This window comes from Cupressus sempervirens, chromosome 5 (assembly GCF_028749045.1).
Source record: "Cupressus sempervirens isolate cs-2001-9-10 chromosome 5, ASM2874904v1, whole genome shotgun sequence".
NCBI classification, from domain to species: domain Eukaryota; kingdom Viridiplantae; phylum Streptophyta; class Pinopsida; order Cupressales; family Cupressaceae; genus Cupressus; species Cupressus sempervirens.
Genome location: NC_143122.1, coordinates 718,827,935 through 718,855,890, shown reverse-complemented (window position 1 = coordinate 718,855,890; position 27,956 = coordinate 718,827,935). Strand labels below are relative to the sequence as shown.

Genomic DNA, 27,956 nt, shown 5'->3' with positions numbered 1-27,956 from the left:
AAGTTGCTGACAGGGTTAAGGAGTTTGCTTTATTTTCTAACCAGTTTTGAATTTTTTCGTTGAAGACTGATCATTTCATGGATGTAATAGCCTGATCCCCATGAAATGGTCATGTCCTAACATGTGTGATGTCAGAATAACACAAATTTGCAGGAAAGTGTGAAGATTTTTCTGATCACCATGATGAACATGTGTTTGAACGAACACGTTTTGGTTGCTTGTCTACAGCAGTAGCATATCTAGCCATATTAGACCTATATTTTATGATTGGAACTGAACTTATATGCCAAGAAGAAGGTGATTCCACAGTTGGTTGGTCGAGATTTGTCTTTTAGAGGTGAGATTGAAGAAGCCCTAGATTTGGCAAGGGTTTGAAGGGTAATTTGGGGTTTTTGGGTCTAGAAAACTGGTAGGCTCAAATTGATGTGGGATATATGATTGAGATCAAAAAAATATTATGCACCAATTTATAGGGTTGGGTGACAAGATTTGCACACAGTTGCTTCATAAAAGTGGCCTTACTTAGGCCTTAGATCTATCACAGTTAGCCATTGGAGTAGGTTGGTCCAAAACAAGGCATACTGAGCTGTTAATCTGTTGGAGAGGGGTAAAATGGGTGTTCAAATCTGCATATTCTTTTAAAAAAACATTTTGAAAAAGTTGGGAGAGAACATTTAATCTTTGTCTCTGGACACCTAATTGCTATTAGGCCTAATTAATCAGCATTTTAAGTTTATCAATGAGATAGGCTGTTGAATCTTGGTAAGTGGAGTCTTTCAGTTGGATTAGGTATTAGGAGGCCTTGAAAACCATGGTAGGGCCCTTGTGAAGTTGAGTCTTGTATTTGCATATACAGATCATTAGTAGCCTTTGGAAGCTTGAAAGGGGTTTGGAGCATTTGTGAAGTTTTGAGAAGTTGTCAAGGCATTGTGGTCCTTTCAATCTTGACTCTGCATCATACTGGGTATCAGATTTGTATCTTTGGGAAGAAGAATAAAGTATATGTGTAAGAGAGAAGACTTTGATACATTGGGAGAAGAGTCTGAAGAAATCCCTCCAAGGATGACCAATATAGAGCTTGCCAAAATTGTGGCATAGCAGGCCGGAGATAACGAGAAGATGAAGGCAGAAATGGAGAATATGAGGACAGAAATGAGAAGGAAGGAGGAGTGAAATCATAATGAAGATCAAGAAGAGGAAAGGGCACCTAGAGAGGAGTTGGATCCTGATGATGCTAGGATGGCAAAGTTGATCAGAGCCAATAAGGCAGAAGATTGCAAGGGAAAATCAGACATTCCGATGTATGATGTGAAAATTAAGGAGGAGGAGCTCATTGACTGATTTAGTGCAATGGAGAACTTTTTTTATTTTGAGGATGTGAAGGAGGAGCACAAAGTTAAGATTGCAAAATCAAGATTGAATGGTCAAGTCTTGCTTTGGTAGGATTGCTTACAGGTAGAAAGGCGGAAGAAAATGTTGTCAAAGATCACTTCATGGTAGAGAATGATGAGTAGGATGAGGGAAAAGTTCCTTCCAAGAGACTATAAGGTCCAGTTATATAAGAAGATGCAAAGTCTAAAACAAAACGACATGGATCCAAAAGTACACTGAATAATCTCACAAATTGGATATAAGAGTTGCTCATGATGAGGAGAAAGAAGAAAAGGTAACAAGGTACATGAATGCCCCTAAGAATTCCCCTAATTGAGGAGTTTTATAAATTCGCCATTAGGGATGAGGAGAAGTTAAGGAAAAGACGAGGCAAGGTGGAGGAAGAAATCAATCAAGTAGGGGTAGAGGTGGTAAGTTTCATGAAGATCAGGGTCAGAATAACCTAGACAAAGGAAAGGAGCCTATGGTTGAGTCAAAAAGTGGACAAAGAGGTGGCAGTAGGTTTGGTATTGGTAGAGGAACCAGTAGTTTCAGTGGGAAGTGCTATTCTTGTGGAGAGAAAGGGCATCCTTTTTACAAATGCCTTAATAAAGACACCAAAAAGTTTGATAAAAAAGTTGCTTTGGCACAAGCATCAATAGAAGAAGCGAGGGAAATGGGAATAAGGGTAAAGACAGTGAGGAAGATCCCTATAATGAAGGAGATTTCCTTATCATGAGGAATGGAGAAACATTGCAGCAAAGTAAGCCAGAGATTTCCATTTTCAGAACTAATTGCCTAAGCCAAAGAAAGATTGGCAAAACGATCATTGACTCGGGGTCTTTTGAGAACCTTGTTTCAAGGGAGATGGTTGGGAAGTTACACTTGAAGACATTTGAACACCCTAAGCCTTATAGAGCAACATTGGTGAGTGATGGCCAGAACATTTTGAATGGAGAGCAAGCGTTTGTGGATTTTGCACTTGGTGAATATGAGAGGGTACTTTATGATGTGGCACCTATGACAAGTTATATTACATCCCCTATTAGTTTGATTTTAAAAATTTTATATAGTCGTAGCAGTAGCATATTTGACCATTGGAGGCCTATATTCTATTATTGCAAGTGACCTTCTATGCCAAGGAGAAGATGAATTCACAATTTGTTGGTTGAGATTTGTCTGGTAAGGGTGAGATTGAAAAAGCCATAGATTTGGGAAGGGTTTGAAGGTTCATTTGGGGATTTCGGGTCTAGACAACTAGTAGGCTCAAATTGATGCAGGAATCCTTTAATTCGGATCAAAACAAGATTTTGTACCAATTTATACAGTTGGGTGACAAGATTTGCACACAGCTTCTTTGTAACAGTGGCCTTATTTAGGCCTTAAAACTATCACATTCAGCCAATGGAGTAGGTTGGTCCAAAACAAGACATACTAACTTTTTGATATGTTGGTGAGGGGTCAAATGGGTGTGCAAATCTGCATTTTGTTTTAGAGTACATTGGGAAAACGTTTCAGAAATTTTTTAATCTCCCTCTCTACAGACGTAATTGCTATCAGGCCTGATTGATCAGCATTTTAAGCTTATCAATGAGATAGGCTTTTGAATCTTGGCGAGTGAACTTTTTGGGTTGGGTTAGGTATTTAAAGGCCTTCAAACCCCTAGTAGGAACCTTGGGAAATTGAGTCTTGTATTTGCATATACAAACCATTATTAGCCTTCAGAATCTTTGAAGGAGGTTGGAGCATTTGTGAAGTTTTGAGAAGTTGTCAAAGGCATTGTGGTCCTTTCAAATGGTATTGTGATGAAACACAATTGGCAGGCCGATATATACAAGATGAACCACCCCCTGTGAAATCGTAACATTTTGAGCTCAAATGACTAACTTAAAATAGTAAGTTTCCACAAATAGAAACTCTAACTGAAACAACCTTATTAGAAAAGTCAAAAATAGCAACATCTTTGGGTGATGCATGATTGCACTATCACCCAGGATGCTCCTACATCAAAGGGAGTTTTTATTTGTGGGTAGGGTGTTGATGCAAAAGCATCCTAGGTGTGAAGGCAATCTTGCATCACTCAAATATATTTTCTTTTCAGTCTTTTCTATTTTAATCAAGACTAATAGACAGGGGGTTACTATTTCTAGGAGTTTACTATTTTTAGTAAATTTGTCATATGAGCTCAGAATGTTTTTATTTTCTACATAAAAGTTCATTTCAGAATTATAAGCCTACCATAAAAGTCTCATTGCTCCAGCTTAAGTATCAGAGAAGTTATTGCGGATTTTCGATAAAAAATTTTGCAGAAAAATCTTTGAACTCAATTTTGAAGGCCATAGAGGCCCCGCATGAGGTCTGAAAACTCGATGGAAGAGCGCTCGCACAATCTTGAGCCTGTAGATCAAGAGCTAGTGTTTCCAAAAAGTGGTTATAATAGCCAATCGGAGCAACGGTTCGAGAGTTATGGCCTTCCGAAGTTGGGCTACCCGAATTTCTAAAATAATTTGTCAAAGGTGTATTTGGTCAACTCTATATGTATTGTTAGGGTCTGTCGGCCCTAGGTATTAAGTTTGAGTGTCTAGAACCTTCCAAAACGGCATAAAATTGCCTATTTAAGAAAGGCCCGAACATTGTCTAGGACAACTCTGGGTGACAGTTCACAGCATTGTCTTACAGATTACTGTAATGAAGACGCCCATGCGGGTTAGCATATTGTAATTGTGAATTCTGTAATTTCACATTTGTGGCGATAATAAAAAGCCGCTATTTTGCTTTCGCAATTGTTGTTGTTTCTTTGTTTTTGTTATGTGTTTATGGTATTAAGGGGAGTAGCTTCATCAAGTGGTATTAGAGCTAGAGTTCTTGAGTGTGTGAATAGATTGCCGAGTGTAAGGCAGTTTGCACCAGGACCATGTTTTGGGCTGAGCGTGTAGACAGATTGCCGATTGTGAGGCAGTTTGCACTAAGGTTTCAGTGGATGCGCGAAAATGCCTCCACGAAAAGAGCGTAGCGAAAGAGCTGTAGGTGTTACACCTAAGGGTTTTAGAGCCCTCCAAAGACGAATGCAAGCATTGGTAGAACAAATGCGTAAAGGAATAAATCTTGCAGTAAGAGATGAAAGTGAGGATGAGAACGCAGTAGAAGAAAATGCCGAAGCAGAGGCAGTCTAAACCCAGAGGAAGAGAGGTTTTTTAAGGCCATTTCCAAGATTGGAAAAAGACCTAAGTTTGAGGTTCCCACATTTTGGGGAAATCTTAACCCAGAGGAGCTAATTGATTGGATCAATGAATTGGAGGAGTACTCTGAGTATGAAGATATTGAGGATCCTGATAGGGTCAAGTTTGCGAAGGTGAAACTGAAGGGACATGCAAAGATCTGGTGGCAGGAGATTTAGTTAGAGCGAAATATAAGGAGAAAGGACAAAATCATCAGATGGGATCAAATGATAGCTAAATTGAAGCCACAATTCATTCCCGTGGATTATGAACTTGATTTGTTGAAGAAAATGCAAGGGTTGAAGCAAGTGGAAAAATCTATTTAAGAGTATACCAAAGAGCTCTGCAGAGTTCTCATTAGAACCGGCCATGCAGAAGCTGATAAGGAGAAAGTGGCCCGTTATCTTAATAGATTAAGGCCAAATATTCAGGACAGGCTGAGTTTGGTTCGAATGACCAGTATTGAAGAGGCATACCGGTTTTCCCTAAGCATTGAGGAGAAACTAAGCAAGAAGTTTGACAACAAGAATAGTGGAACAGGTCATGTTGGAAGATCTAGCGAACAATCTTATGGCGGTCGAAATGATGATCAAAAGAACAAGGCTGAGGCTGGAGGTAGCAATCACAACCAGAGGGGAAATAATCCCAATCATTTCCATGATCAGAACAATAGAGATCAGAGAGGAAAAGGAAAAGGACGAGGATCTGGAAGAGGAGGCTTCCATCGGAAATGTTTTCACTGCGGAGAAGAACGGGATAGAGCATTTAAATGTTCCCAGTGCCAAGGAAGGACAGATCGAAGATGCCAGATCATGACATTCTGAAGATGTTGAAAGAGGAGAAATCATAGACAATAGAAGAGTCATACTGAGTGGTGAGAATGAACCTGATCAACGAAGAGTTTGTGTCGTACCAGGTGCAAATGTGAAGATAAGTGTTGTGATGTGATCATTGATGGTGAAAGCACTGACAATCTAGTGTCAAAAAATATGGTCACAAAGTTGAAGCTAAAGAGGCAGAAACACCTACGTCCATACCGTATTGCCTAGGTGCAAGATGACCATAACGTCATGGTCAATGAGCACTGTTCAGTGAAGTTCAAGATTGGAAGCTACCAAGATGAGGTATTGTGTGATATCATACCTATGCACATATGTCATATGTCGTTGGGTAGGCCGTGGTAGTTTGACAGACATATTGTACAAGATTGGCGAGCAAATACCTACACTCTAACCAAGGATGGAGTGAAACATAAGTTGAAGCCATTGAAGGAGAAAGAAGAAAAGGTATGTAGTGCTGCCAAAATATGTTTCGTTGATGTAAAGGAGTTTCTCAAAGGTATGAAGCATGAGCATATGTGTTTTGATGTAATTCCAAAAGATGGTAAAGAAGATGTAGAGGAGGTACCTGCAGAAGTTGCAGATATGTTGGGAGAGTTTTCTGACATTGTATTGGATAATCTACCTAATGGATTACCTCCAATGAGGAAGATCAATCACTAGATGGATTTGATTCCAGGAGCCAGTTTTCCAAACAAGGCAGTGCACAAAATGACACCAACAGAAAGTGAAGAGTTGAACACACAAGTTCATGAGTTGTTGCAGAAGGGGTTGATTTGAGAGAGTATGAGTCCATGTGTTGTACCAGCAGTATTAGCAACAAAGAAGAATGGAGAATGGAGGATGTGCACAGATTCTCACGCTATCAACAAAATCACAATCAAGTATAGATTTCCATTGCCAAGGATGGATGATATTATGGACTGCTTGATTGGGGTTGAGTATTTCACAAAGATAGATCTGAAGAGTGGGTATCATCAGATTCGCATAAGAGAAGGAGATGAATGGAAGACTGCTTTCAAGACCAGGGAAGGACTGTACAAGTGGTTAGTCATGCCTTTTGGGCTAACCAATGCACCAAGCACTTTCATGAGGCTCATGAATGAGGTACTGAAGGAGTTTCTAGATAAGTTTGTCATTGTTTACCTAGATGATATTTTGATATTTAGTAAAACATTTGAAGAGCATTTGATTCATATTCGAAAAGTGTTTGATAAGTTGAGGGAAGAGAAGTTGCTGATAAACTTGAAGAAGCGCAATTTTGTGAAGGAGTTGGTGTACCTGGGATTTGTAGTCTCAGCAGAAGGTCTAAAAATGGACCCAAAGAAAGTGAAGGCTATCCTTGAATGGCCTACTCCAAGGAGTAGAACGAAGGTAAGATCTTTTCATGGACTAGCTAGTTTTTACAGAAAGTTCATAAGAGGTTTTTTCAGTATTTGTGGACCCTTGATTGAAACAATGAGAGGGGATAGGAAAGAATTTAAGTGGACTATAGGAGTATATAAGAGTTTTAATCTGTTGAAACAAAAAGTTATTGAGTAGCCTGCTGATGCTTTTAGTGCATCAATGTCAAGCTGATAGATCTGAAGAAAGATGTAAGAATGCAACTGGAATCCATATATCTACTTAAAAGGAAAATAAATGTAACTAGTGTTGCATGTAAATGAGAAGCTCTAAAAATGTTTATCATGAGAAGTTTGTCTTAAAGAAATTCCTATAAATTAATCTACGACTAATTAATTACGCTCAAGATGAGTGAGGGATTCATTCGACTACAATTAATTGATACAAGAGAATATACTGACCGATTTAGGGATGAGTTTTAGCACTTCCATATTTAACAAGGTGTTTCAGGTAGATTGTGATGCTAGTGGTACTGCAATAGGAGCTATTTTGAGCCAAGAAGGTAGACCTGTTGCTTATTTCAGTGAGAAGTTGAATGATGAAAAAAGAAAATATTTTGTTTATGATCAGGAATTTTATCCTATAGTTCAAGCATTGAAGAGGTGGAGACACTATCTTCTTCCTAAGGAGTATATTGATCATCAAGCTTTGCGATATTTGAATAGTCAAGGAAAATTAAACCAAAAGCATTTGAAGAGGGTTGAATTTTTGCAATGTTATACATTTTTTTTAAACATGGGAGTGGGAAGTCTAATTGAGTTGTAGATGCTCTTAGCAAAAGACAACTTTTGCTGACAAAAATGCAGATTGAGGTGGTTGGGTTCAAGGAACTTAGTAATTTGTATCCAGATGATCCTGATTTTGGTGAAGCGTGGAAGGCTTGTACAAAACCTATTACACTTGACAGGACGAAGTGGTTGGGTTTCATGATCTAGGATAGTATGTTGTTCAAAGGAAGCCAGTTGTGCATTCTAAGAAGTTCAATGAGAGAGAATCTCATCAAGGATAAGCATAGTGGAGGATTGGCTGGACACTTTGGGAGAGATAAGACCATTGCTTTGGTTGCTGAGAATTATTATTGGCCGCAGTTGCAGAGCACGTCAAATGACAAAAGGAGTAATGCAGAATACAAGGTTGTATCAGCCATTACATGTACCAGAGAAGCCATGGGAGGATGTCAGCATGGATTTTGTTCTTGGATTACCAAGAACTCAGCGAGGGCATGATTCTATTTTTGTGGTGGTTGACAGGTTTTCAAAGATGGCACATTTCATTCCTTGCAAGAACAATAGTGATGTTGTTCATGTGGCAACGTTGTTTTTAAGAGAAGTGGTGAGACTACATGGTCTGCCAAAGTGTATAGTTTCAGATTCAGATGCCAAATTTGTTGAGTATTTCTGGAGTACATTGTGGAAAAAAATTGAAGATGGATTTGAAGTTCAGTTCATCGCATCATCCAAAGATTGATGGACAGACAGACGTTGTGAACCGGATTTTGGGAAATTTGCTGAGATGTTTGGTTGGAGACAAGCCAAAAGGATGGGATATGATTCTACCACAGGCGGAATTTGCATATAATAATTCTATCAATAGGACTATTGGTAAGTCACCATTCCAAATTGTATATGGGAGCAGTCCTAGGAATGCTTATGAATTGTGACAGTTAGATAAAGGATAGATAAGTAGTGCTGAAGCAGAAGATTTTGCTGAACATTTTAAGAACATCCATGAGGAGGTGAGAAGCACATTCTAAATATGAATACACAGTATAAAGCTAAGGCAGATGTGAAAATGAGGTATAAGGAATTTCAGATTGGAGATGAAGTCATGGTTCATTTGAGAAATGAGTATTTTCCAGTGGGTACATATAATAAGTTGAAGATGAATAAGTTTGGACCGTACAAGATAGTGAAAAGGAATGATTCTAGAAATGCATATGACGTGGAATTGTTTGCTGAATTGAATATTTCACCAATATTTAATATTTCAAATTTGATAGAGTATTATGAAGGAGGTGATGGAGATGAAGTTACAGAAGCACAATGGAGTATTTCAGCAACTAGTTCGGCTACAAAGGAGATTGAGGATATACTGGACAGTCGTGTTGGCAAAAGTACAAAGAACAAAACTTATGAAGAATACCTAGTGAAATGGAAAGGGAGACCAGTAGAGGATTCATCATGGCTAGCAAGGGAGGAGGTTAACCATCTTAGTTTTCCTCTAAACACATGAGATGTGACAGAATCACTTCTCAAATTACCCTGGGTGTCTGATGCAAGAGAATCCTGGGTGTGAGGACAATCTTGCATCACCCAAAAATATTTCTTTTTAATCTTTTCTATTTTAATTAGGACTAGTAGACAGGGGGTTACTATTTCTGGGAGCTTGCTATTTTTAGTAAGTTTGTCATACAAGCTCGAAATGTTCTCACTTTCTACATTGAAGATTCATTTCAGAATTATAAGCCCACCATAAAAATAACATTGCTCCAACTTAAGTATTAGAGAAGTTATTGCGGATTTTCAGTGAAAAATTTTGGAGAAAAATATTTGAACTCAGTTTTGAAGGCCTTAGAGGCCCCAGATGAGGTCTGAAAACTCAATGGAAAGGGTGCTTGTGCAATTTTGAGCCTGTAGATCAAGAGCTGGTGTTTTCGAAAAGTGGTTATAAAAGCCAATCAAAGCAACAATTCGAGAGTTACGGCCTTCTGAAGTTGGGCTACCCGAAATTTCTAAAATAATTTGTTAAAAGTGTATTTGGCCTACTGTATATGTATTGTTAGGGCCAGTCGGCCCTAAGTATTAAGTTTGAGTATCTAGAACCTTCCCGGGAAGCATAAAATTGCCTATCTAAGAAAGGCCTAAACATTGTCTAGGACAACTCTGGGTGTTAGTTCGCAACATTGTCTTGCAGATTACTGTAATGAAGGTGCCCATGTGGGTTAGCATATTGCAATTGTAAATTCTATAATTTCGCATTTGCGGCGATAGTAAGAAGCCCCTATGTTTTTCTCACAATTGCTATTGTTCCTTTATTTCTATTATGTGTTTATGGTATTAAGGGGAGCACCCTTCATCAAGTGTGTGAAGTGGCTGACAAATATACATTAGAAATGGTCAATGCCTATGTTTCAAGGTCAAAATCATTATCATCCACTTATACTTCACATGATAACCACATGCTAAATGATTGGAAACCAGCAATAATGACATTCAAGAGTGCCTTGGTTGGGAAACCATCTAAACAAGATCTCAAAATAAACGTTCAGTGGTAGGCGTAAGAAGTGGGCTTTGTTAAACTTCATTTCGATGGAGTTTCTAAAGGCAACCAAGGTAAATCAGGGGTCAGGTATGTGTTGAGAGACTGGAATAAATATATTATCAAAGTAGCCTATTGCAAGTTGTCGGATGGTTTAAATAACATAGTAGAGGTTTGGGCCCTTTCTAAAGGTATAAAAATGGTTGTGGAAATTGGGATCCAAAGAATTCATAGAGAAGGGGATTCTCAACTAATCACATTGGCTTTGTTGACCCAAAAAATTGTTGTCTGGAACCTTCAATACGTTTTGGGGGATGTTTGGAAACTCCTCTTACGATTCAAAGAATTTACGATTAGTCGCTGCTATAAAGAAGCTAATAAGGTAGTTGATTGGCAATCGAAAATGGGTGTTTCTATGGCTGTAGGCAACAGACTAAGAAATCATAGGGAATCGGAATCAATCTTGGTGGGAGATATTTTCAGGGTCATTTGAATCTGAAGTTTCAGTAGTCCCAAATAGTCGACATTATAGGAGAGATTATGAAAAAGGTGCTTTGTTGTAGAGACCATTGGCAGTTTTAGCTTGAGCAAAGCAGTCGAGGTTTCTCCTAAAGACGAAACAATTGCGCAAGTTCTGAGAGAAGCTAGAGCAGATATAGAAGTGGAAGGGGAAATGCAATCTAATAGAAATGGGCCTCATATTGAAGAGATAACGAAGAAAGAAGCTGCCCAAATGTCGACAAAAAATTACATAAAGGTTCCACAATCAGCTCCTTTAGTGAATTTCATTTCAAAAGACAATAATGTTGGTCATCAAGAGTCAGATATAAACAATTTCTCTACAGATTGACTTGCAAATAATGCTCCCTTCAATGATGCACAGCTGAAATTTTGAGGATCTTTAGTGGAAATCCAGATATGATCAGGAACATGCAAAGATTGATGACCAACATCCCTAGACTCCATGGTTTCTTTAAGCAGAGGGAAATGACTCCTGAAATGGACAAGACATCATCTTACATGTTTACTAGGATGTCACCCAATGAACTCTCCATTAAATGATTAAATTGTCTACCACATACTGCGCCCAAAATCATGCTACATCATCTCCATTTGATGACATGGATACAAGAACTTCAATGAGTTCCCAAACTTCACAATCTTTTAAAGAAGACATTTTGAAGTCTCAGAATAGTTCCAATAAGATTGGTCACTCACAAGAAAGTTCGAATTGAAGTGTATCTTTTCAAGCATGCTTGAAATGTCTACAGAAACATAGGAACAAATGAAGAATCCAGCCATGAGACATAATTTTGTGACAATGATACAAAATATGAGCCCATAGACAATGACAAGTATGGGTGAACAAATTTCATGTAGTGATAGAGTATACAAAAAGGATTTCCAAGCCAACAAATTCGGGCTTTGGTGTTCAACAGTAAAACCAGGTGATTAGCAAATTATTGTAAATTAATATGATTTGATATTTCTCATTGGTTATTAATTTAGATAGTTAATTCGGATTGGCTCACTATTGCTGCCAATTAGTAGGTTGTCACTACTTTGTAATTTTTCTATTGCCGCATTTTGGGATACTTGAATCTCATAGGCCAATGGGGTGACAATCTAATTAGGGTTTGTAGGATTCAATAAGGGTCATTGATTCTAATTTGATATGGGTCATCCATTGTATTCGAGCTCCCTATATAAGGCTTGCTCCTCTTATTTATAAGGTTGTTAGAGAATTGTTGCAAAGATAATGTCAAAGCTTCCTCTATTTGTAATTGTTGTAATTTGCATGGTGATTAGTTGTGATCAAGTTTGAATTATTGCATGGTTAGCTTCATCCTCACTTAGAATAGATTTAGTTTCAAGCTGTTGAGATAGAATAGAATTTTCTTTAAGAAAATGTTTAGTTAGATGAAAAAATTGTGAATGTTTATTTGCAAGACTCAAATACAAAACTAGGCTACTAGCCTCTAGTTGATTATAAGTGTGCCTTGTGTGGTGAGCTAGTAATTGAAAGTACTTAACTTCAATTAATATCCAATCTTTGGCTTTGATGGGATTGAAGAGGAAATATTGATTTCAAAACCAAATGAGTAAACCTTGAAAGTTTGCACCAAGTGGGGGGAGTCGCTAACAAAGTTATGTCTAATACCATTTGAGTCATTCACACTTTCTTGCATTCATAGCTAGAAGAAAAAGTAGAAGCTAAGTTCAAATTGAGAGTTCAAGGGTAGCGAAACTGAAAAACTATATTTTTAGTGCACATTATTAAGCCAAAACTTTAGAAATCAAATTGACAAGTCTTGAGAAATATCGTTAGTCCACTTGGTGATTCTAGCAAATCACATTTCACTTAATGATTATCTATGATAGAAGGAACCTTGAAGTCATGTCATGATCTTACTTAGCAACCTTAGCATAAGAAATGACCTTATTCAAAAGAGAGTTGTGTATTTACTGTTTCACTTAGAAACATTGGGTGTTCAATTCTATATGTTTAACTCGAACAAAACTTACATCGACAAGACTCAGATGCTGTCCTTGAATGATTTGAAAGATCAGGCGCCAATATGTTTAGCAAAAAGACTTTTGGACATAGTGTATACACCCAAATCTGATCATTAGAAAAAATATCATATTAAAGTCATTTGAACCATTCTTCTATAGTTATCCTATTAGTTTAATATCAATTTATTTAATTAATGTTCCGTTCCTATTTTGTCTAAAGTTATAGCACTTGAATAGCTTGCCTATTTAATTAATTCCAATTTCTCCAATCCCTTTAGGTAAACTAATCAATTTAATTTATCTGAAGTCCAATCACTTTTAATTAAATAAACCCATCTATTTAATTAAAACACTTCCCTCTGTTTTGAATTTAAAGAAATTCAAATTTTAAATTTCCCCATCCAATTGCATTTTCCAACCTATCCACTTGCCCTCTAATTAACTAAATCATTAAGCCTAACCCTTCACTTAAAATGTGCACATTCCTTGGTATATAAGGCTTAGGGAAGTAAAGTCAAACTTTTTCTCATTCGTTCATTATCCCAAAAGGCATGACATGGGTCATCCTTAAATGCTCCTAATATCTTGTCCCCTTTAAAGAATTTGATATTCTTTATTCCCTTCTATCACTTGACTCTGGGGTTGAGACATAAATTGCCATAGAGGCAATTCTCTTCCTATCCCCTCAACCACCCTTAATCAATGTGAATTCCCTGACCTCCTCAAGACTTAAGAAAATATCCTTGCAACTAATACATCTACAATTCCATTTTTATTATGCAAGTTGACATTGTGCAATTTTGAGATTTCATTGGCATAGAACTTTTGAAGCCATTTTCCACTATCCCTTGCTTGAAGCTTGAGCAAAGATGGGTAATGTTATGTTGTCAAAGTTGTGAGCACACATACCATCAAACTCTCTTGGACAAATCATTGCAACAAAGAGGCTACAATGGGGTTTTATTATGGTTTGCATGCTTGTTATTTATCGTCACTTTCTATCTAATTTTGTATGTTTCTTTGAACTTGTGTTCAAAGTGTTTTTATTAGTTATTTCCATTGCTTTGTTACACATTTTCTTGCACACATTTTGGCACACCCAATGAGACCTACTTAACAGGTTTGAAACTAACATATTTGGAGCTTTTAGCACTTTTGAAAGCTTGTAAGTTTCAGTGGTTTTTCATGTGGTTCAACAGATATGCCTCGGAAAGTTTACTTGCATTACCAGATTTGCCGAAAGCTTCAATCACAATTTCTAGAAAATTTGTGAATTTGCCGAAAAAATCCACAGAAGCGCTCTGTCATTCACCAAATACATTGAAAATCCATTGGATATGCCTGGATATATTTGTTGTTGTTGTTCAAAACTGATTTTGCAGATACAATGAAGCGGAGCTAACATTTCTCATTCAGTGGATACGCCTAGGCATATCCGTCATTCTCTAAAGGTGAAAAGTTTTTGTTTTTATAAACCTTGAGGATTCATCATTCAATAAATATGTCATGCCACTGAAACGCTCTATCATTCAGCACATACATCAACAAATCTAGCAAAGGAGCCTTTCCATGCAAATTTCAAACTTGATTTTGATACATAGTTGACTATCTTGCTAACCTTCACTGTTTGTGTGCAATCTCCTTACAAAGAATTTGCGTAAACTTGTCAAAGACTCCATAAACACAAATGGGTGTGTTTGCTAGACCGTCAAAGAAAAGACGATTTCGATTTCACAGCCAACTAGAAGTACACTATTTGAGTCTATGAGACTCTAGTTATGGAAAGCTGCATTGTGAGTTTTCAGGGTCAGGTTAAGTCCTATTGGATCAAAGTGTGAGTCTTAGCATCAAGGGGAGTCTCGAGATAACTGATTCTTTGATAATCTACATGTAATCCCATCGCCACTTGCAGTGTTAGTACTCTGCTCCACAATTTCTCCCATGCAATTCGATGGCATCAAAATAAATATTCCAAGTTTTTTTTAATGAAAAATAGTTGTATTTTGATGTTGTGCATGCATAGCCTAGTTTATATCATAGAAGCATAAGTCGTGTTGGGAAAAAATCGGCAAACCCGAAAAGAAGGATAATTTGGAAAAATCAAATTTACAAAAAAATATAAAAACTTGAAGTAAGACAACAAGAAATTACTTTATTTTAATTGAGAGGCATTCCACCATAAACCTTGCATAAACTATTTGCATGTGAATAGCACACCAAATTTTCAACAATTGACTAAATTCTTTGTATTGCACTACTGCTGCTAGGCTGGTTATTGTTGCTCTTGATGCAACTACCGTGTTTCTAAACTATACTGTCTTGTGTATGTGCATTAAGGTAAATTAAGTTAAAGTAATTAGGTTTCCACAATCTATTAAAGTGTAGAAACCAAAGAACCAAAAATCGAAATCGGATCGGAATCGGCAAGGCTTGTTCGAATCATGAATCGCCTATGAATCGCCTATGAATCGTCTGATCACCGCTATGAATTGGTAAAGTGAAAAAACCCTTGAAATTTAAAGATTTTAACGATTTAAAACTTGTTTCATGCACCCTTAACTAAATATAACTAAAAAACACTATAACATCATCAAATAGAAGTTAACATACATAAACAAGAAACCTAATTGATAAATCCATCACATAGGTAAAATGTAAATTGTAGCTTAAGTAAATAAAGATCATAGGATCATAATGAGTCATGACATAGATATATAGATTATAGAATTATAAATGTTGTCAAATCATAAATGTGTGTAAGACGAAGATCCATAACAATAAACATAAAACCAAATCAAAATGACATCAAATCATAATGTATGTAAGATAAAGATCCATGATGAAGAATTCGGAAACACATGTCTATCTATTAAGTCAAAGTGTAAACAAAATGAAAAAACAAGGCTCTAGCTCAAGCCTCAGGCTCATCATCATCCTCAACATCAGCTGCAGCCTCAGGGTCAGACTCAGCCTCTGAATGCTTTCTACAAAGGCGTCTAAGGTAGGTCCTAGAGAACCGCTGAGCCATAGCCCCCACATGTGAGATGGGTGCACGAACATCACTAGGGCCTGTATCTGTGTCGTGCTATGTGCGTGCACATGTGCATCTACCACTGCCTGAATGAGCTCTAGCCTCGTCCTCTACCATGGCCACAACCTCTGCCTCTATATCTACCTAGTCAACCCACTCATGGTCTTCCTCAGTGAAGACTGTTGCATATGTAGCCTCAGTGAGCCACTTTGACTCTGGATCAATCTCCTCTAGAATGATCAGAGAGGAGTCATGCGGAGGTTGTAATGAACAAATACAAGATCATTCAAGATCTCCTTGATGCTCTTCTTTCTTGCTGTTTGAAACCCTATGGTTCCTCTTTTCTCTTCGTCTCTCACTTTTCCTCTCTTCTTCTCATACTAAACAATTAGAAGGCCCTTTAGGGTTATAAGAAAGAGGAAAGACACAATAAAACATTTTAAAAGTGTTTTAATTTTTATGTTTTTAAGTTACAAATTCATGCTTGCCGTGGCCAATTTTTCAAGCCAGTTTCGAGCGATTTTTGGTGATTTTTGGTGAATTGCCATGAATTGCGATTTTGGCAATTTCCGGGCCAAAAATTGGTGAACCAATTCACCAACTCACCATGAACCACTTGGCCTTAGTTGGATCGCCAAATCGCCTAAATCGCAGTGATTTAGGTTACTCTAGTAGAAACAGTATTTTGGAATTTGATTATGTAGAAATTTTTATCATCAACATTTCGGATCATACACAGTGATTCATCATCAAGGAGAGTGCAAGAGAGTAGAAAAATAGTAGTAAGTTAAGTTATTTTTAAACTAAGTTTATTGCTGGTTAATTCGACATTGGAGATTCTTAACTTGTACAATTATTTGATTGAGTTCATCAGAAAATTTATGTTGTGTTGTTGAAAAAAATTTAACCCCTGCATCTGTACATCTTTTCAGGCCCCAATTTTTAGACAGAATGTGTATTTGATAGTAGCAAAACAAAATAACTAAATGATATGTTGTTTGAACCAACAATTACTAAATCTCAAATTCATGTTACTATATCTTGAAGTTTTCAGCATGAAGAAATATTCCAAATTCTCAGATCATTTGAATTGCCAATGTATAAGTTCAAGAGCTGTGATCTTTAATTTTAATGATGCTGTGATCCCTTGTAATTTGTGGGAGCCTGACAAGAGTAGGTATACATATATAGTTAAGTATTTATAACACACCAGACCACTTTGTTCTACAAGAAGGAAAGCAGATATACATTAAGAATCATGTAATCCAGGCAAGAAAGACTAATTGAAGTTAATCAATCAAGACAAAAAGAGGCATAGAAGAGTGAATCATATTAAAACTAAATCAACGAAGATGTAGAGCACTATTCTGGCTGCACAAACAGCTAGAAAGAAGCACAATGAGGAGTAATCAGAGACGGAGGACGGAAGAAATGCAGTTAACACATCATCATTGTGAGGACAAAACAACTTCGAACCCAAGTAAATGGGGCACAAGATTTTACAGCAGTTTTTGGTATCAAAAACATATTTTTCAACAGCCAATTAGATATAGGGAGGGTCACTACAGATATAGGGACTATAGTTCATATTTGCGTATGGGGAGTTAGGAGATAGAATTAAAGAAAAGAGTAAAAACAAATAAAGTGCTTACCTCATTGGTAACTTGGGGCCCCTTGTAAGAATGAGGTCTCGAGTTGCACTCCCCTCTCTTACCTAGCATGGAAGGATTCTTAAGAGACAAGAAGTGGTATTTCTAGGAATATTTTTTTGTATTGCCTCCTTCCCCATAGCATTGACATCTTTCAGCACCTAGATAAAAAGTGGGGCCTCAACTTGTATGATTAGTCTTGGAGTAAACAACTGCTGAACCTATAGTGTAGACCCATAGAACCCAAAACCCAGTGCTTTCTTTGGCGGTTTTCTCTCCATAAACATCCATTCAAAGATCCAAAAGATGAATGCCATCTATGCTCTGTCGGCAAATGTTGGGAGTCAATTCAGCATGTTTTCTTTGAATGTATTTTTGCCGAAGAAGTCTGAGGGATCTTTGGTCTAGTATTGTCTAGTAACTATCATATCATAAATTTCATTTCTGGATACTTTCACAATAGCAGTAAAGGTTGTAATTTATTTTGGAGTTTAATTTCTTCACTTTTGTTATGAGCTATTTGGAAGTTTAGAAATGATGATAATTTCAGTAGCAAGGCTAGACATATTACTGAGTCTCCAAAGAGACTCGGAAGCACATTATAAAAGACTAAAAGTAACACTTCAAAATGTAAGAGAAGGGGATGAAGTATTGAAGAATGCTCTTGATGGGTTAGTTTTAACAAAATGCCTGGAAATGATGACACGCAGCTGATATGAGTGGGCCTTTCTTTCTTGATTCTCTAAATCGAATGCTCAGAGTCGAATGTTGAGTTGAATCGAATGCTCTTCATTTATAACTACAGAGTCACCCGGTACTACTAAATAGGAAAAACAGATTATTTTTTGGAGCCATTTAAGGTGTTTTGGTACCACCAGCAAGCTGCATGTTTTTCTCACCAATTAGGTAGGGGTACCCTGTAAGGGACTTGGGCTCTATTTTTTGGGAGCGGGTGGAAATGGGTTGGGGCTTGAAATAGCCCAACCAGCTTAAGGGATTTTGTTGCCACATTTCAACAATTGTTCATTATTTTTCCACCAAAACTAATTAATAAATTTAAAATCTTAGGGTATTTTCACTCCAAAACTAATGGAACCACGAGCTTTCCTTAAATTTAGGGCCTAAATTTCTTAAACTGAAAAAAAATTATATATTTATGGGATCCCTCGCCATTAAATATTCCTAAAAAATCTCAGTGGCCACCCGCTCATTTTTAAAGGAAGCCCCCCTCCATGGGACCCTAGCCTTAATCATGATTTTAACCCAGTTTATTCGCCAACTAAAAAGTGTTTTTAGTCTACAAATTACTTAATTTTGCTGACTAATTTGGCTGATTTTCAGGTTGGGGGGGAGGGGAACTAACAACAAGCACAACTCTAAATTAATCACGATTAATTCCAAATTTTCGCTACTATTGTTTATGACTGTTTACTTATGAGATATACAAGTTCATATTGGATGCATGAAAGTGAATGATTTACTAGCTATTTTTTGAGAATAGCTTAGTTCTAAAGAGTTGTAATGAAGTACAGGATGTATGCTTGCAATAATTTAATGGGTTTGGGATATGAATAAAGCATTCGTGTTTGTGTTAAAATCTCTTTTTTGTGTTCCCTTGTTTTTTTCCAAATCGACAATTGCCACCCAGAGTAGCCATGATTTTGATAACAGAGTTATTCTCATCGGAAACCTCCAACTCCAATATAGTATTTGTATTTCCAACTTCAGTCCTCTGAATCATGTCATGACTTAATATCTTCTTTTGTTTTCACTTATCTCATAAATTCATATTGAATATGCCTCTACACCGAGATTTAAGGAAACAGCATTCAATAACTTGCACTTGAAAATACTCTTACCCAGCATGAAAGAACTTGTCACTGCGAGAGTGTTTTTTATCCTCACAGATAATTTTAATATGGTTGTTGATGCTTCCAGTGTTAGAATTAATGTTCCAACATAAATGAATAAGTCACCAGATTGGATTAGTTGCTCAACATGTTTATCTATCCACAAATGTCAATTAGTTGTCATATAGTTCTTGCTAGTTGTCAGTCATATATAATTTGTTCTCGATTGTATTAGTTTGTTTCATGTGTATTAGCATAATTATCGGATCTAGTTGAATTCAAATTACTACATATTTGTAATTTCTTATAATGAATAATAAGCGGCAAGTTCTTTTCCCTGCATTTTATTTCTTATGTTCTATTGTCGCTCAATTCTCCAGACATCGAGAGTGAATCTAAGTGAAGACAAGCAAAGATACTGATAATAGAGGGAGGAGTCTAGAAAGAGGCAAAAATAATAGGAGGCCAAAATCTACATAGATTGCAGTCTAGAAGAAGAAATGGTGAATTGGTTTTGTGGCAAACCAGGTGACATTAAGAGAAATTGTTGGAATTATTAAAAAGTCAGGTTGCATGGGTATGCATACCCACACTCCTGGGGTGCGTATTTACGTATCCAAGTACCGGCTACACATACTTCAAGTACCTGGTACATAGTGGAGCGCATCATAGCTAAGGACGTGGATTTAGATTTCTGAATTTTTTTTATTGTTTATCAAGCTTAATTCAATACATAATCAGAAACTTTGATACCATATTGATTAACAGCAAACTTTATCAGAGTTCAAGTCAGAAATTTATCATTTTCAATATGTCGTTAGAAAATTTATGATCTTCTTGTTCATGTTTAAAAATTACCTTCTCTGTTATACATCTAAACATTTATCATGTATCACTATAACAAACATATAGCAAATGTGAAACCAAAAACAATGCATTACATTTGCAAACTTTATCACTATTCTTGTTTTGAAAAACCATTATCATGATGCATACTTTCAGATTTTTTATAATTATTAAATTACACTTTAAAAAAAAAAATTGATGTACCCAATGTACCCCCTCCCCTATTTTGAAAAATAGTCATACTCATACCCGTCCCCATACCCTAAGTACCCAAGTACCGCCGATCCCATGCAACCTTGTAATAAAAAGCCCAAGACAAAGTCATTACTGATGAACCAAACACTATAGCTGAAAAAGATGATGGTGTTTTAGTCTTGGTTGTTGGTGACATGACTGCAGATTCGTGGATGCTTGATTCTAGTGCTTGTTTACATGCTACTCATGTCAGAAGGATTTTACAAATTTCAAATAAGGTATATTTAGTAAGGTTGTTCTTGGTGACAATAAAGAATGTGAAATCGTAGGTAAGGGTGATATAATTTTGTATTCGAAAAATGGAAGTAAACGGAATTTGGAGGATGTCAAATATGTTCCTTTGTTGAAAGGAAATTTAATTTATGTGAGCCAGCTCATTGCTTCTAGGTGTAATATTAAATTTACTTTAGATACTTGGAAGTAACCAAGGGAATTGCAGTGCTTGCAAAGGGAAAGAAGTCAGCTAATCTTTGCATTTTAGAATGGCTTTGTGAAGTGGGTGTTGAAATGACAGTTGTGGACAAGAGCTCAGAAATTTGGCATAATAGGCTTGCTCTTATGAGCCAGAAAGGGCTTGAAGTTATGCTTCAACAAGATAAACTTCCAAGTATGAAATCAGTTTAGAGTTGAGTGAGCATTGCCCTTGTGGCGACAAAGTCCGACCAACTTCTTGAGGGAGAGCCATGATAAGGTAACTGCTCCCTCAAAACTTGTGCACTCGGATGTTTTCAATTCCAAGGAGGTAACCTCTTTTGGTGGTGCAAATTATTTTGTTACTTTTCTTGATGGTTGCACTCACAGAGTTAAAAATTATACCATAAATAGAAAATTAAAGGTGTTTTGAAAATTGAAAATGTTTAAAACTCTTGTAGAAAATCAAAGAACATAAAATTAAATGTCTCGAGACTGACAATGGGAGCGAATATTGCTCTTTGGACTTTGACAACTTTTGTGCAGATAATGGCATTTGATGAATCAAAGTGGTTTTGTTCACCCCTCAAGAAAATGGTGCAGCTGAGAGATTCAATCTGACAACTTGGAGAGAGCTTGGTTTAAGCTCTCTAATGTTGGTTTGGGAAGAATGCTTTGAAGCGGAGGCATGTAATACTGCAGATTATTTAATAAATCTTGCTCGTTCATCTCGTTTGGACTTTGATATTCTAGAGGAGCAATGGCTTGAGAAAAGTATTTCTTATCACTATTTGCATGTGTTTGGTTGTGAAGCATTTGTGCATATTATTAAGGAACAGAAAACAAAGCTTGGTTTTAAATCAAAGAGCCAGAGGAGTAGCTGAGAGATTGAATCAGACAATTTGGAAGAGAGCTCAGTAAGCTCTCTAATGCTGGTTCGGGAAGAGAGTTTTGGGCAAAGACATGTAATACTGTTGTTTAGTTAATCAATATTTTTCCTTGATCTCATTTGGACTTTGATATTCCAGAGGAGTGATGGCTTGAGAAAGGAATTTCCTATCACCATTTGCATGTGTTTCTCTGTGAAGCATTTGTGCATATTCATAAGGAACAGCAAATGACGCTTGATTTTAAACCAAAGAGGTGTAATTTTCTAGATTGTGGAGAAGATCAATTTAGTTTTTGGCTATGTGATCATGTCGCTAAAAAGATTGTTAGCAGCTGGGATGTTCTGTTTTATGAAAACAAATTTCCAAGTTTGCAGCAACAGGAACATCTTCAAATGAATATTTAGATGTTCATTTGTTTAATAATGGCAATGTCAGGCAAACTTTTATTTCATTCTCCCAGCCTTTAATATAATATACTCAGCCTGCCCAAAATCAAACTCTTAGTGTACATCCTTCAAACATAGGAGACCCTATTTACACTATTACGCAGCCTTAAGTTAATGAGCAGCCTATTGAAGTGAATTCGCAGCCATCTAAAAATGTCTACACAGCCATTATATGATATGCTCCCTTCATCAAATCTCATGCAGCCTCTTCTTTCTTGCATGTTGCCTCTTCCACTCTCTATGCAGCCAATTCAAAACCTTGTGCAACCTCACTTATGTTCAATTACACCTCTCCCAGCTCTCGGACAGTCGCAGGGCAGTTAATTGCAACAGGTATCTGATATACAGAGGCAAAGTAATGAGGAAAATGTAGAACAAGGTAATTTGCAGCCAAATATGGGTTTCAACTAAGAAGATCTACCTGAGAGAAAGAAACCAACAAAATTCGATGAATAAGAATCGTTGCTCTCTGATGTGGCAGAGCCTGCAACTTTTAAACATCTAAGTGAATTCAGTGAAATGGATGGAGGCAGGGAACAAGGAACAAAGAAATGTAGTCTTTATGTGCAAATAAAACAAGGGATTTGGTTCTTCTGTCAATCCAAAACCACTAAAAGAGGAAGATGGCGTCCTAATGTTACATGGCCAGATTGGTTGTGAAGGATTTTGCTCATGAAAGAAGGCATTGATTTTAATGAGATTTTTTTCCATCAGTTGTGAAAATGCACAACATTCGAGTAGTGTTAGGCTTGGCAATTGTTTGGGATCTTGAACTTGAGAAATTAGAAGTCAAAGCAGCTTTTCTTCATGGAGCAGCTTGAAGCTTTTGCACAACATGGTCAAGAACATTTATATAGCAGATTGATGCGAGGTTTGTATGGGCTCAAGCAAGCCCCGAGGCAGTGGTACATTAAGTTTGATAGCTTCATGACTCAACAACATTTCACTTGCTGTGAAATAGACCCGTGTGTTATTACAAGAAGCTTTTTAATGGTGAGTTAGTTGCTCTTTTACTCTATGTTAATGATATGTTGGTTGTCAGAACTAGTGTGAGGATCGTTCATGAGTTGAATCAACACCTATTTCAACGATTTTCCATGAAATAATTAGTAGCAGCAAAGAGGATTCTTGGGACGCATATAATCAGGAATAAAAATAAGAAACAACTCAAATTATCTCACAAAAAATATATTTTGAAAATCATAGATAGATTCAATATGAGGATTGCCAAGCCCATTACTACTCCTTTGGTAGAACATTTCAGCTTATCTTCAGCTATGTGTCCTAAAATAGAAGAGGATCAAGAACATGTGAAGTTCTCTCCATATTCATCGGCAGTTGGCAATCTCATGTATGTCATGATTTGTACTCGTTTAGATATTGCTTGTGTAGTGGGAGTTGTGAGAAGATTTATGAGTAATACAGGCGAATCACATTTGCAGGCAGTACAATGAATCTTCAGGTATTTGAAAATTACTTCACATCATGTTTTATGTTTTGGTGGTGAGGATACTCAACTACAGGGGCTGTTTATTTAAATTTGGCTGGAGACTTGGATAAATGATGCTCTACTGTCGGTTATGTGTTTACTTTTTCTAGGGCAGCAATCAGCTGGGTCTCGTGGTTGCAACAGGTAGTTGCACAATCTTCTACTGAGGCTGAATACATTCCTCTCATTGAGGGAGTCAAGGAAATGGTATGGTAGCAGTGATTGTTAGGTGAATTATGGTTTGAGTCATTAATTTTTCCTCTGTTGTGTGCTAGCAATGGTGCCATTCACTTAGCCAAGAATGTTGCCTTTCACAATTGGTCAAAGCATATGGTTGTATTGTTATTTTATTTGTCATTTATCAAAAAGGGTAAACTGCAGCTGGAGAAAATTGATACAGAGAAGAATCTAGCTGATATGCTGATGAAAGTTTATCCAAGGAGAAGTTTAAATTCTGTAAATCTTCTCTTGGACTTATTCAGCTTTGACAATAAACCTGCAGTGGGGGAATCTCTCTGAGCAGCTATTCGGTCTCCAAGTGGGAGATTGTTAGGTTCAGTGAAGCCCAAATTGGCAAGTTTCCTTGTTGGATTCGGCGAAGCCCATATTAGCAAGTTTCTCTCAAGGATGTCTTTGACAACTGACTTTAGAAGTTGCCTCTTTTGATAGACATTCCTTTTTATTGGAGATGATACTGTATTATAAATTCAGTAGTTGTTTGAATGTATAGTAGTTTAGAATTAAATCCCTGAAAGTGGATGTACCCATTATAGGGCGAATCACTATAAATCTTGTGTTCGTCTTTGTCCTTTTTCTAATATATTTTTCTGTTCTTTTATCAGCAAAACTAGTGGAAGACCTGGCAGGAAATAATATCTAAAAAATAATTGGTAGGAGGAAATGTTATTACAGGGTGTGTTTCAATGCTTAATTAGATCCTAAGGAGAAAAATGGGGGTTTGTTTGGAATTAATAAGGCAATGTTGGACTTCCAAGAATTTGTGGCTGTGATGGAATTTGTAGACTATGTCAAAGAACAGGTTGTTTATGTGGAACAAATGTAGAATGGATTTTGCATATATAGCAGAGAGGCTTGACCCTTTTATGGTTGAGCAAGAATGGATGAGGGATAAGATCTTCTGCAAGTCAAACATTCTCTCAGTTTCTGTCTGACCATTATCCAGTAATGTTGGAAATCAAGAATAGTGAAAGACAAAAAAATGGTTTCTTTTAGATTTTCAAATATGTGGTGGAGGGAGCCTTCGCTGGTAGATAGTCGCGTGATTGGTGGGAAGAAAGAAATTCTTTATAAGGTACTATTTTGAAACAAAAATTGAGAATGTAGAGTATAGAAGTTTGTAAGAACATTATTGAGGAAAAGGAAAATGTAGAACTTGAGGGTTAAATGAATAGGTTATTCATACTGGAATGTTTGAGGGGGAATACAAGAAAGAATAAAAACTCAAAGAATTTCATACAGAGCTTCTAGCTGGGAGGAACTCTCCTGGAGAGAAAAAGCTAGAGAAACTTGTTTGGCTGCAAGAGATTTATATTAAAAAAAAAATCACCAAAAGGGGAAAAAGTGGAAGGGATTTTCTTTTCTTTCTGCAGAGAAGGGGTATTTATCTGATTCACAATAATGTCATTGTTTCTTGGCTATATATGGACTTGGTCATCTTTAAGACTAAGACTTGTAACCATGAAGCATAGAAGTATCCATAAGGGAAGATATTGAAATGATTCACAATTATGTCATTGTCTCGTATATACACTCAATTGATGAGTCCCATGTTATGTCTCTCCTTGATAATTATTATATACATGCATGGGTGTATTTTGTTAACAAAAATATTGAGCTGTTCTACATATTTAAGCTAAGTTGCCAGTTTGAATTCTGGTACGGATGCGGGTTTGAGGTTCGGGTTCAAAATTCATCCAAAATTTTTGGGGGTTGGGTTCAGATTCGTTTTGAGTTCTTCAGTACAAAAACATATGTTTTTTCAAAATGAGTGTGTATATGTATGAAACAACAAATAAGTTCATACATCACTATGCTAATAGTAAAGCAACATGGCAAAATACACAACCATATCTATGTTTCAGTTCAACAGGATATTAATTGCATCATTTAGCCATACATACGACATGATATACTTGCTTGGTCACATGCATGGAACATATTTCCATATCAAGGGGATAGGTGAGAATGAAAGTAGTTGTCAAAAGACAAGTGCAGTTATCTGAATTTTTATTTTGTATTGGTTAGAGGATTTCTAGCCAGGCTAGATCAAAAGTTGAGATTCAAACTTTAAGCCCTAGATTCAAAAATATCATATCATTTTTAAAGACATTCCTCTATAATCGTTAATATGGATATCACATATTATCAATTCGGATTTCCTCTATAAGTGAGTTTTCATTTTCATTCACAAATGCATAGATGACATAGAAACCATCTTTTTTGGTCCTTTTAGCGGTCACTTTAGGGCTGGTAGGATTGAATAGGTCAAATTCGGCAAAAAAAAACACTTTTTAAAACTTTTAAAACAATGGCCGCTGGGCAGCAAATTCTTCAAAATTCACTGTGAATTCTGCCCGGGTTCCTCTGACAGAATTTGCAGGAAATTCGTAGCTCTGCAAGAGAATTTGGAGAGAATTTGACAAGGACCAGACTTTGTACAGAATTGAACCAGACTTTGGGGGTTGCTGGAGAGAATCTGTTAACTTAGTATTTAAGGAATCTAAAATCAAATGACTATCAGATAATTTTGGAGAGTTATTCTCTAAGTAGTATGATGCATTTTGCAAGGACCCTAACATTGTTAAGAAAATGACAACACATAAATGACAATAGAATGCATTGGCTAAAAGGTTAAATAAAACCTTATTTTTTTGAACGAGCAAATAAAGCTGTCAAAGCATCATCTTGCACCATTGGATTCCTGTCCTGAGAAGAGAAAACAAATACTGTTATATATTCACTTAAAATGTCAAAAATATAACCAAGGAAACAAATATTTAGGAACTTACATGCCAAAGGTTAGTCAGATTGTATGATGCGTCGATCAAGTAAAGTTTCAAAATATCTTGTGTGCAATTTTTAGTGATGTCAAGTATTAATGAAACTGCATTTGCCTGCATAAATATAAAATTCTAAAAATTATTTAAAAGCTATGATAATGTCAAAGCTTAGATGATTGTTGATGCTGCTATCAAATAACTTCATATAATAAGCAAAAACAATCCACAATAACTTTGAAGGGCTCTCAACAAGTTATACACACTAAATACATACTTCATTATAGTGATTATACTATAGATTTATAAATTCATAAGTGGGATCCTTATTACACCAATCAAGATTCTAAATTCATATGTACCATTATTAATTACAAGCTATGCTACCCTGAGTATTCAGGACACATGGACAGGGAGATGAGTTTTTGAAATATTTGTTTGGTCGGAGCAGAGGATAACTATATATATATGAATTTTCAAATATACTCATGAATTTCATAATTTCATAACAATGTAAGCATTACATTCATCATAGCAACATATTTTGAAATTATCAAATAATCATCGAGCATAGTATCAAATCAATTTGTAATCCTGATATGAAAGATGGGTTTTGGTTGTTAAGACAATCATTCAGAATTTTGGACTGATTTGATCATTAGTTCTCATTAAGTGTTTATCTTCTATCCAAAGAATATTCCTCAACATTGGAAAAATTCAAATTCAAATTCTTTGTTTTTTCTGTATTTTTTAATTTTTTCTAATAAATATTTCTGAGAGGAATGGCATGAAGTAAAAGCGAGTGTGTTTTTGGTTATTAAGACAGTCATTCAGGATTTCAGGCTGATTCTCATCAAGCGTTTATCTTCTGTCCAAAAAGATTTCCTCAACATTGGAAATATTCAAACTCAAACTCTCTTTTTTTTTTTGCTGTATTTGTCAAATTTATCTAGTAAGTATTTCAAAGAGGAATGACACGAAGTAGAAGCAATTGAACCATAGGCAGATATTATTTAATTCATTACGTGAGGAAGTGCAAAGACTTAGGGAACAATTCATTACATGTGGGAGTGCAAGGCCTTAGGGAATTTGAGAAAGTGCTAAGTGATGCTCAAGAACACAATAATTTAGTGTGTTGTTACTTCTATAACATCCTTTTCATTTGAACATGCCTATAAGCCCATCTGATATTTTGTTCAAACATCCATCCCTTAGTACTCAACATTAACCTCCTTCCATTGTGTTGGGGCTTGCGAACAGCAAAATAATTGTCATTCAATAATCTTTTTTTATTTAATTTTTTTTTTTCTGCCACAAAATTCAATCAGTCCTGGAGACGACTGGAGGACAGTTTGGCCATTGGGAGAGTCAAAGGCTATTGGAAACAAGTTGACCACCCAATTTGCTTGCTTGGGTGGGACTACTAGCATGAATATTGATGGTATGATTGAGTGGGGAGATTGTA

The 27,956-nt window shown here is 36.4% G+C and overlaps 1 protein-coding gene across 4 annotated transcripts in view; it reads right to left on the bottom strand.

Annotated features, from left to right (window-relative positions):
- Positions 1 to 27,956, bottom strand: part of LOC149558004 (uncharacterized) — a 70,084-nt gene that overhangs the window by 13,891 nt on the left and 28,237 nt on the right. For 2 of the 4 annotated variants that reach the window (XM_089832447.1, XM_089832450.1), the window contains exons 4-5: positions 26,504 to 26,608; positions 26,357 to 26,420 (exon numbers count right to left, since the gene is read on the bottom strand). The gene's annotated coding sequence lies outside the window, so the exon portion shown is untranslated. The remainder of the gene's footprint in view (positions 1 to 26,356; positions 26,421 to 26,503; positions 26,609 to 27,956) is intronic. The other 2 variants (XM_089832448.1, XM_089832449.1) reach the window with 2 other exon arrangements.